The sequence below is a fragment of the Siphateles boraxobius genome, unplaced genomic scaffold (assembly GCF_051911475.1).
Source record: "Siphateles boraxobius isolate OS27281-9 unplaced genomic scaffold, OSU_SipBor_1 65, whole genome shotgun sequence".
Classification (NCBI taxonomy): domain Eukaryota; kingdom Metazoa; phylum Chordata; class Actinopteri; order Cypriniformes; family Leuciscidae; genus Siphateles; species Siphateles boraxobius.
This window is the reverse complement of record NW_027509192.1, coordinates 21,454,925-21,465,000: the sequence shown is the minus strand read 5'-3', so window position 1 is coordinate 21,465,000 and position 10,076 is coordinate 21,454,925. Positions and strand designations below refer to the sequence as shown.

Genomic DNA, 10,076 nt, shown 5'->3' with positions numbered 1-10,076 from the left:
CGCCCCTCTTTACAGCACACGCCCCTCTTTACAGCAAACGCCCCTCTTCACAGCACACGCCCCTCTTTACAGCACACGCCCCTCTTTACAGCGCACGCCCCTCTTTACAGCAAACGCCCCTCTTTACAGCACACATCCCTCTTTACAGCACACGCCCCTCTTTACAGCACACATCCCTCTTTACAGCAAACGCCCCTCTTTACAGCACACATCCCTCTTTACAGCACACGCCCCTCTTTACAGCACACATCCCTCTTTACAGCACACGCCCCTCTTTACAGCACACATCCCTCTTTACAGCACACATCCCTCTTTACAGCACACGCCCCTCTTTACAGCACACGCCCCTCTTTACAGCACACGCCCCTCTTTACAGCGCACGCCCCTCTTTACAGCAAACGCCCCTCTTTACAGCACACATCCCTCTTTACAGCACACATCCCTCTTTACAGCACACATCCCTCTTTACAGCACACATCCCTCTTTACAGCACACGCCCCTCTTTACAGCACACATCCCTCTTTACAGCACACATCCCTCTTTACAGCACACATCCCTCTTTACAGCACACGCCCCTCTTTACAGCACACATCCCTCTTTACAGCACACGCCCCTCTTTACAGCGCACGCCCCTCTTTACAGCACACATCCCTCTTTACAGCACACATCCCTCTTTACAGCACACGCCCCTCTTTACAGCACACATCCCTCTTTACAGCACACGCCCCTCTTTACAGCACACGCCCCTCTTTACAGCAAACGCCCCTCTTCACAGCACACGCCCCTCTTTACAGCACACGCCCCTCTTTACAGCGCACGCCCCTCTTTACAGCAAACGCCCCTCTTTACAGCACACATCCCTCTTTACAGCACACGCCCCTCTTTACAGCACACATCCCTCTTTACAGCAAACGCCCCTCTTTACAGCACACATCCCTCTTTACAGCACACGCCCCTCTTTACAGCACACATCCCTCTTTACAGCACACGCCCCTCTTTACAGCACACATCCCTCTTTACAGCACACATCCCTCTTTACAGCACACGCCCCTCTTTACAGCACACGCCCCTCTTTACAGCACACGCCCCTCTTTACAGCACACATCCCTCTTTACAGCACACATCCCTCTTTACAGCACACATCCCTCTTTACAGCACACGCCCCTCTTTACAGCGCACGCCCCTCTTTACAGCAAACGCCCCTCTTTACAGCACACATCCCTCTTTACAGCACACATCCCTCTTTACAGCACACATCCCTCTTTACAGCACACATCCCTCTTTACAGCACACGCCCCTCTTTTTACAGCGCACGCCCCTCTTTACAGCAAACGCCCCTCTTTACAGCACACATCCCTCTTTACAGCACACATCCCTCTTTACAGCACACATCCCTCTTTACAGCACACATCCCTCTTTACAGCACACGCCCCTCTTTACAGCACACGCCCCTCTTTACAGCACACATCCCTCTTTACAGCACACATCCCTCTTTACAGCACACATCCCTCTTTACAGCACACATCCCTCTTTACAGCACACATCCCTCTTTACAGCACACGCCCCTCTTTACAGCACACATCCCTCTTTACAGCACACGCCCCTCTTTACAGCACACATCCCTCTTTACAGCACATCCCCTCTTTACAGCACACATCCCTCTTTACAGCACACGCCCCTCTTTACAGCGCACGCCCCTCTTTACAGCACACGCCCCTCTTTACAGCGCACATCCCTCTTTACAGCACACATCCCTCTTTACAGCAAACGCCCCTCTTTACAGCACACATCCCTCTTTACAGCGCACATCCCTCTTTACAGCACACATCCCTCTTTACAGCAAACGCCCATCTTTACAGCACACATCCCTCTTTACAGCACACGCCCCTCTTTACAGCACACATCCCTCTTTACAGCGCACATCCCTCTTTACAGCACACATCCCTCTTTACAGCAAACGCCCCTCTTTACAGCACACATCCCTCTTTACAGCACACATCCCTCTTTACAGCACACATCCCTCTTTACAGCACACATCCCTCTTTACAGCAAACGCCCCTCTTTACAGCACACATCCCTCTTTACAGCACACATCCCTCTTTACAGCAAACGCCCCTCTTTACAGCACACATCCCTCTTTACAGCAAACGCCCCTCTTTACAGCACACATCCCTCTTTACAGCGCACGCCCCTCTTTACAGCACACATCCCTCTTTACAGCAAACGCCCCTCTTTACAGCACACATCCCTCTTTACAGCGCACATCCCTCTTTACAGCACACATCCCTCTTTACAGCAAACGCCCCTCTTTACAGCACACATCCCTCTTTACACCGCACGCCCCTCTTTACAGCACACATCCCTCTTTACAGCACACGCCCCTCTTTACAGCACACGCCCCTCTTTACAGCAAACGCCCCTCTTTACAGCACACGCCCCTCTTTACAGCACACGCCCCTCTTTACAGCACACATCCCTCTTTACAGCACACGCCCCTCTTTACAGCGCACGCCCCTCTTTACAGCGCACGCCCCTCTTTACAGCACACGCCCCTCTTTACAGCACACGCCCCTCTTTACAGCACACGCCCCTCTTTACAGCACACATCCCTCTTTACAGCACACGCCCCTCTTTACAGCACACATCCCTCTTTACAGCACACGCCCCTCTTTACAGCACACATCCCTCTTTACCGCACACGCCCCTCTTTACAGCACACATCCCTCTTTACAGCACACGCCCCTCTTTACAGCACACATCCCTCTTTACCGCACACGCCCCTCTTTACAGCACACATCCCTCTTTACCGCACACATCCCTCTTTACAGCACACGCCCCTCTTTACAGCACACGCCCCTCTTTACAGCACACATCCCACTTTACCGCACACGCCCCTCTTTACAGCACACGCCCCTCTTTACCGCACACATCCCTCTTTACCGCACACGCCCCTCTTTACAGCACACGCCTCTTTACAGCACACGCCCCTCTATACTGCGCACGTCCCTCTATACCGCGCACGTCCCTCTTTACCGCGCACGTCCCTCTTTACCGCGCACGCCGCTCTATACCGCGCACGTCCCTCTTTACCGCACACGCCCCTCTTTACAGCACACATCCCTCTTTACCGCACACGTCCCTCTTTACCGCACACGCCCCTCTTTACAGCACACGCCCCTCTTTACAGCACACGCCCCTCTTTACCGCACACATCCCTCTTTACCGCACACGCCCCTCTTTACAGCACACGCCTCTTTACAGCACACGCCCCTCTATACTGCGCACGTCCCTCTATACCGCGCACGTCCCTCTTTACCGCGCACGTCCCTCTTTACCGCGCACGCCCCTCTATACCGCGCACGTCCCTCTTTACCGCGCACGCCGCTCTTTACCACGCACGCCCCTCTTTACCGCGCACGCCCCTCTTTACAGCACACATCCCTCTTTACCGCACACATCCCTCTTTACAGCACACGCCCCTCTTTACAGCACACATCCCTCTTTACCGCACACGCCCCTCTTTACAGCACACATCCCTCTTTACCGCACACGCCCCTCTTTACCGCACACATCCCTCTTTACCGCACACACCCCTCTTTACAGCACACATCCCTCTTTACCGCACACATCCCTCTTTACCGCACACACCCCTCTTTACAGCACACATCCCTCTTTACCGCACACATCCCTCTTTACCGCACACGCCCCTCTTTACCGCACACATCCCTCTTTACCGCACACGCCCCTCTTTACAGCACACATCCCTCTTTACCGCACACGCCCCTCTTTACAGCACACATCCCTCTTTACCGCACACATCCCTCTTTACAGCACACGCCCCTCTTTACAGCACACGCCCCTCTTTACAGCACACGCCCCTCTTTACAGCACACGCCCCTCTTTACAGCACACATCCCTCTTTACCGCACACGCCCCTCTTTACAGCACACGCCCCTCTTTACCGCACACATCCCTCTTTACCGCACACGCCCCTCTTTACAGCACACGCCTCTTTACAGCACACGCCCCTCTATACTCCGCACGCCCCTCTATACTGCGCACGTCCCTCTTTACCGCGCACGTCCCTCTTTACCGCGCACGCCCCTCTATACCGCGCACGTCCCTCTTTACCGCGCACGTCCCTCTTTACCGCGCACACCCCTCTTTACCGCGCACGCCCCTCTTTACCGCGCACGCCCCTCTTTACCGCGCACGCCCATCTTTACCGCGCAGGAAATAGCTGTACAAGTTCAATGAAGACTGCATTCATTACACAATTACAGAGACAGACAGACAGATGTATAATACAATAAGACAATATTATAAACTATAATTTACAATATAGTATATATCAGGAAATCATCATATTAGAATGATTTCTGAAGGATCATGAGACACTTTTGAAATTATTCAAATGATAAAGTTTTTTGAAATTGTAATAATATTTCACAACATTACTGTTTTTTTGTTGTTGTTTTTTGTCAAATAAATGCAGCCTTGATGAGCATGAGAGACTTCTTTCAAAAACATTAAAAATATCTTCATTATTCCAAACTTTTAGTTAATCAACTGGCCACTGAGGTGAGAAACACACACAGCATGTTAATGTTTTTAAAACATTTTATTTATTTTTTTATTATTAATTTTACTAAATTAACATTTACAGCCCTAATATACAACCTATTAAACTCCAGCTTAGTATAATCTTCGTCACCCTGTTTTTTTGTTGTTGTTTTTTCAACATTGTATCTAAATTGTAATATATAAAAATGTACAGGCTAAGAGAGCCAGTCATTTTGATATTCCACACTTGTGGTCATGAGGAGGAGAGACCGAAGCACATTTAGAAACAGTATGATGACATCTATCTTTATGTGCTCTAGATATATACAGACTGCAAGTGCAGCACACAATCTGTTCGCATTCGCCTGAGCGTTTTTTCATCACTCAAGACAAGGCATTGATAGAATAAAGTAAAACTTGTGATGCAAAACAAACAGAACAAAAAGGCCCAGAATGTGAAACTCAAGAATGAAGTGGCGTTGGTGAACGTGGCAGAATCACCACACGTCTGTTCTGCTGAATACTGATGCTTTCTAGACAAACTACAATTACAGAGGCCAGATTGTGTCCCCGCCGCAGACGCGAGCATGTGAAGGACGTGAGCGTCACAGAGCTCACCAGACAAACAGCTTCAGAAAAGATGAATCGAGGAGAAACGAGACTCCACTCGCAGCAAGGCTTTCAGATGGTAATGCATGCTATGTCAGTTGGAAATTTGATGATTAATCATTTTAATTGGATAATACAATACAATATTAGTATCTAATGTTAAATTATATAATTATATTATCTATATACGGTTATAAATAAACTTAACTGAAAATGTAAAATGTCCTCTTGTTTGGTGCACGAGGGTTCAGACGGCAGCGTTCACACTTATTCAACTGAACCGCACTAACAGAACAAACACACCAGGGGTTATTTTAACCCAAACTAAACATGCCAAGTGTGAACACCCCCTAAACACTGCCCTGCAGAAAACAAGGAAAAAACTTACTGACCACAAACTTTTTTACATTTCTTTTTTGGTTTAAAGTTATTCTGGTCACATTTTAGATTACGGTCCAATTCTATCAACTTACTATTAAATACCTATTTTGCCTCAATACACTCCTAATTACTGCTTATTAATAGTTAGTAGGGTAGTTGTAAAGTTTAGGTATTGGTTAGGATTAGGAATGTAGAATAAAGTCATGCAGAATAAAGTATTAATATGGGTTTATTTTATAATAGCCAATATCATAGTTATGCATGCTAATAAGCTACTAGTCATTTAGTGAACACTTGACTTTACTACCGATTTAACTTAACCAAAGCATGTACACAAAATGTACATAATATTACACAAAAGAAGAGAGAACTAAACTGTGCTAATCATGAATGTGTAACTGTTGTGCAGCGCTTCCCGTAACAATAACCTGTTTTGCACATCAAGCAATTTACAGTATTTTACTTGATTCCGATCAAGCAATTTAAAACCATCATGTTGACTCAGCTTTGGGAAATAATATATTCTTTATCGGCTTTAATATATCAGACTTTTTTCTTATGGGGCCAATATAACATTAAAAATGAACATAGATCGTGGTCGATATACCGTGCATCCCTAATATTTATTATGAATATATTTGAATGTCAAATTGTGCATCAGAGGACTAACCAGATTATGAGGAAGGACATCAGTCTGTATCTGTGAGGACAGAGACGCTGACTCACTCGACAAAACTGCACTGTCACACACAGCTGTCTCTCAGACTCGTGTGACGATCTACTGTTCTGTTACCAGTCCTGTAAACACACGCATGTGTAGCGTTTGCATACAGTACTGTATATATCCACACAATGAGCTTGTTTATCGAAATCTGTCAAGCATCTTCACTGTAGATAAAGGTAAACCGCACTTTAAATAGAACTACACAGAAGGTGCAAAAAGCACAGCTAGATTTATATTCAAACTTGTATGCATTTAAGCATTAAAAAATAATACAAAAATAAATGAAAGTCAAGACTTTTGGTGCAGACAAAAGAAACAGGCAGAATGTATCAATAGAACAAGGATCACTGTTGTTTTGGTGGATAATATTTGTGCATCTACAAATTGTGCATGTAAATTTGTTTGTGCATATGCAAATCAAATGCTTTGAGTATTATGAGGTTATGAGTTTGTGAATTGCTGTTTGCAGATATATAAACTTTTTATGAGAGTGTGAATTAGCTTTATTTGTAAATCAGATTTTGTAAATAAACTGATTTACATTTTTAGCTAAATAAAAATGATATTGTCATTTTAACTGTAAATGTCTGCTTTTGATACCGTGTTTGTATGCGTATGCGTATGCAATGCATGCTGTGAACTGAGATGTATGGTCAACTCTATTTCTTGATCAAATTGTTCATCTGGCACAGTAGGTTTATGAATGGCAGAACATCAGGACAAGAACTGTGACGTGTCAAAATCTCAGAACTCAGAATCTCTTCACACTTAAAAGATCACTGATCACAAAATCACGCTAGCCTGACTACGTCAGACTTCATACTTCCGCTCAATTTCATTTCGCTTCTGTACCTAGTCTGAGACATCGACTTGTCTCTCAGATTTCCTCCGGCCTGAAAACAGCCGGCCAATCAACGAACAGAGGGCGGGCTGAGAGCTGTGACGTAGACGCTAAGCGCCGAGTTTAAGATTGGGCAAATCGTAAACGACCGCGGATATGGAGACACAGGACGCAATTCGCTCTGTTGTGGAGAATATTCCTGGCATTTCCAAACTGAAGGCGAACAAGAAGAGTGTTTGGTAAACATTTTGAATGGAGGTGATGTTGTGGCCCTATTCCCGACAGGTTTTGGTAAAAGTTTAATTTATCAAATATTACCGATCTTCAGCGAGAAACTGGGGAGGCCAAAGGCCGGCAAGGCAATAGTTGTGATTGTGTCCCCCTTGGTTGCACTCATGGAGGATCAGGTTAAGGAGGCAGCAAAACTCGGTCAGCCATTTTCACTCCGGTATTTCGCCCCATGGTTTCGTTTTCGCATCATACATGTGTTTCTGTTTACAGTGGAAGTTCGATGCGGCTGAGCTGGCGAATAACACACGTCATAACCAAACGTTATGTGATTGGCTTACGGGTAACCAATGATTTTATACTTCAGACAAGCTCATTTTTCGATAAATCAAGTATCCTTCTGTACCTCTTTTAAAGAAGGGTGTGTTAGAACTAAACTGATGGTTTGCTCAAGGCTGTTGATCTACTGAATTTCAAACAATGCTATAACTTCTTGCTCTCCTGTATTCTGCTGCAACTCTCTTTCCCCTGGTAAACTGTATGCATAGATTAGTCTAAGTGTTTAGTCTAGTTAATAAAGTCTTGTTCATCTCACACGTAAAGTCGTCCATGTTTCATGCTCATATACTGGAGTCCATAATCATGCAGATTTTGACTACATGCTCTGAGTAGTTCTTACAGTATAAAAGTTATTTTCCCATACTCCCGAATCCAGATATTAACATTTCTTAGAATTAATAAATGATTAATACTGAGTGTTCATTGGACGAACAGGTTAGTTAATTGTGTTATTAATTCTGCTACATCAGGTTAATCCGATTAACTGATCCAAATATAGGCCTACTGTAATTAAGATATTCGAGAAACTCATTACAAACAGAGAGACGCATAGTGCAGAGGAATGTAACGTCGGAGCGGGATTGAGCATGAGCGGTACATGAGTGGAGCGTGAGCGATTGAGCGGAGACGCACATGCTCCGTCACTCTGACTGGTATTGACTTTAATTTCCTGTAACATACACTGAGATTTGACTTGTAAACCAGTAAACTACACATCTCTGTAGACGTCTGAAACACTGATGAACATGCTGATCAAAAACATCTAAAGAACAGATTCATCAATAAATCTCTTCTTCCATTGATCATCTGTCAGTTAACTGTCTACTTTAAGCACAGAATGACATTGACACACACACACACTCACACAACTAAAATCCTTATCACTTAAACAGTTTTTGGTATTCTGAGGCTGATGCTGACGCAGCGGTTCACATACACACTCACGCCGACGCCATCCTCACTTAAGTTGGATGCCGTGTGTATCAGGTGCACGATTACATCTTAACTCATCTTCAGCTTGGTTTTGAAGCGTCTGTGTGAGGGGTCTATATGTATTGGCTACCTACACTATTGACAGTTTGGCTATATTTTCACTAATGTGACCACACCTTAAAAAGAAAACATCTATATTACTGCAACTGTAAACTATTTCCAATAAACTATCAAATACATATAATAATTTAAAACAATAGTAATAGCTTCTCAACTGCAGTATCAGGCATCAGGTCACATGGGCAACACAGTCTTCACTCCCATTGGTAGCCTGCACATCGCAAGTCTGCACGTTTGCATTCAATCGAACTTTGCATCGCCGATGTTCTCGGTCACTCAGGTTACCAACTCTTGGTGAAATTTGAATGACGTAGGCCAAAAACATCGGTTGAGTCCTAAATCACGTCCTCTCATTACAAATGGAATTCGGACATGCTACATTCATCATGTTGTCATTTTCATGTGACCGACCTGCGTCAGTTATGCCACTTTACTGTCAGTCACAATCCTCGCCCGCAGGGCCGTCGCTCAGTTTTCTAGGCCCATGGACAGTGTGGGCCCCCTCGATAGAAATAGCGGGGTGGGGTGTTGTCCCCCATGATAGAAATAGAGTTCAGGGCCCCCCAATCCCATTGGACCCCCATTTCCCCCCTCTAAACTAAGGCCCTGCTCTATCCTCATGGGATAGCAAATAGTCCATCAGATTCGCACTACTCTTTTCACATTCTAATTTTCGCTTACTATACAACAGGGAAGTATGCAAGTTTGGATGCAACAGCATGTGCTGGGAATGCACAACACAAACACTCGAAACAAAAAAGAGATTCAAAAAAAGTTAGAAGCATATATTCGCATGTAGAGTATGATTTTAGCTTTATGGTCACTGCAAATCACTGATAGTCAAAACCATCCCATCCCAAAGATGACGATCACACGACTTTGCCGTTGCTTCTTTTATCCACCTTTCTCCTAAATTGCTTAAGCAATTTAGATAATGAAAAGTTCTACTCAAAAAGACTAAAACAAATAATTTCAAATCATAAGGTTGCGATACAAATAATCCTTATCCATCAGTTCCTCTGAATGAGCTGTAATATTTTAATGTAATATGGTATCATTCACAAGAATATCTGTTGCGAGATTTTGAAAATGCTTAGGCTAGTATTATAGTGTTCATAGAGCAAACCTTTCGCTGTTTGACGGAATTATTAATAATTCGCCAAAAGCGTCATGGGACGTAGGAAAAAGTTTGCGCCGTGTTTGTTTGCCCCGCCCTTTGTGAAATCTCATCATTGGTCAAATAAAATCCCGGTTACACGTGATATTCTTTCTGCCTGTAATTTTGTCGCGTATCTATAGGCATTTTCAACATAGGCAGAAATTATGTGTTGCTGTAAA

The 10,076-nt window shown here is 44.8% G+C and overlaps 1 protein-coding gene across 7 annotated transcripts in view; it reads right to left on the bottom strand.

Annotated features, from left to right (window-relative positions):
- kif21a (kinesin family member 21A) overlaps positions 1-10,076 on the bottom strand; it is a 101,213-nt gene that overhangs the window by 90,558 nt on the left and 579 nt on the right. The gene's annotated exons all lie outside the window — the stretch shown is intronic.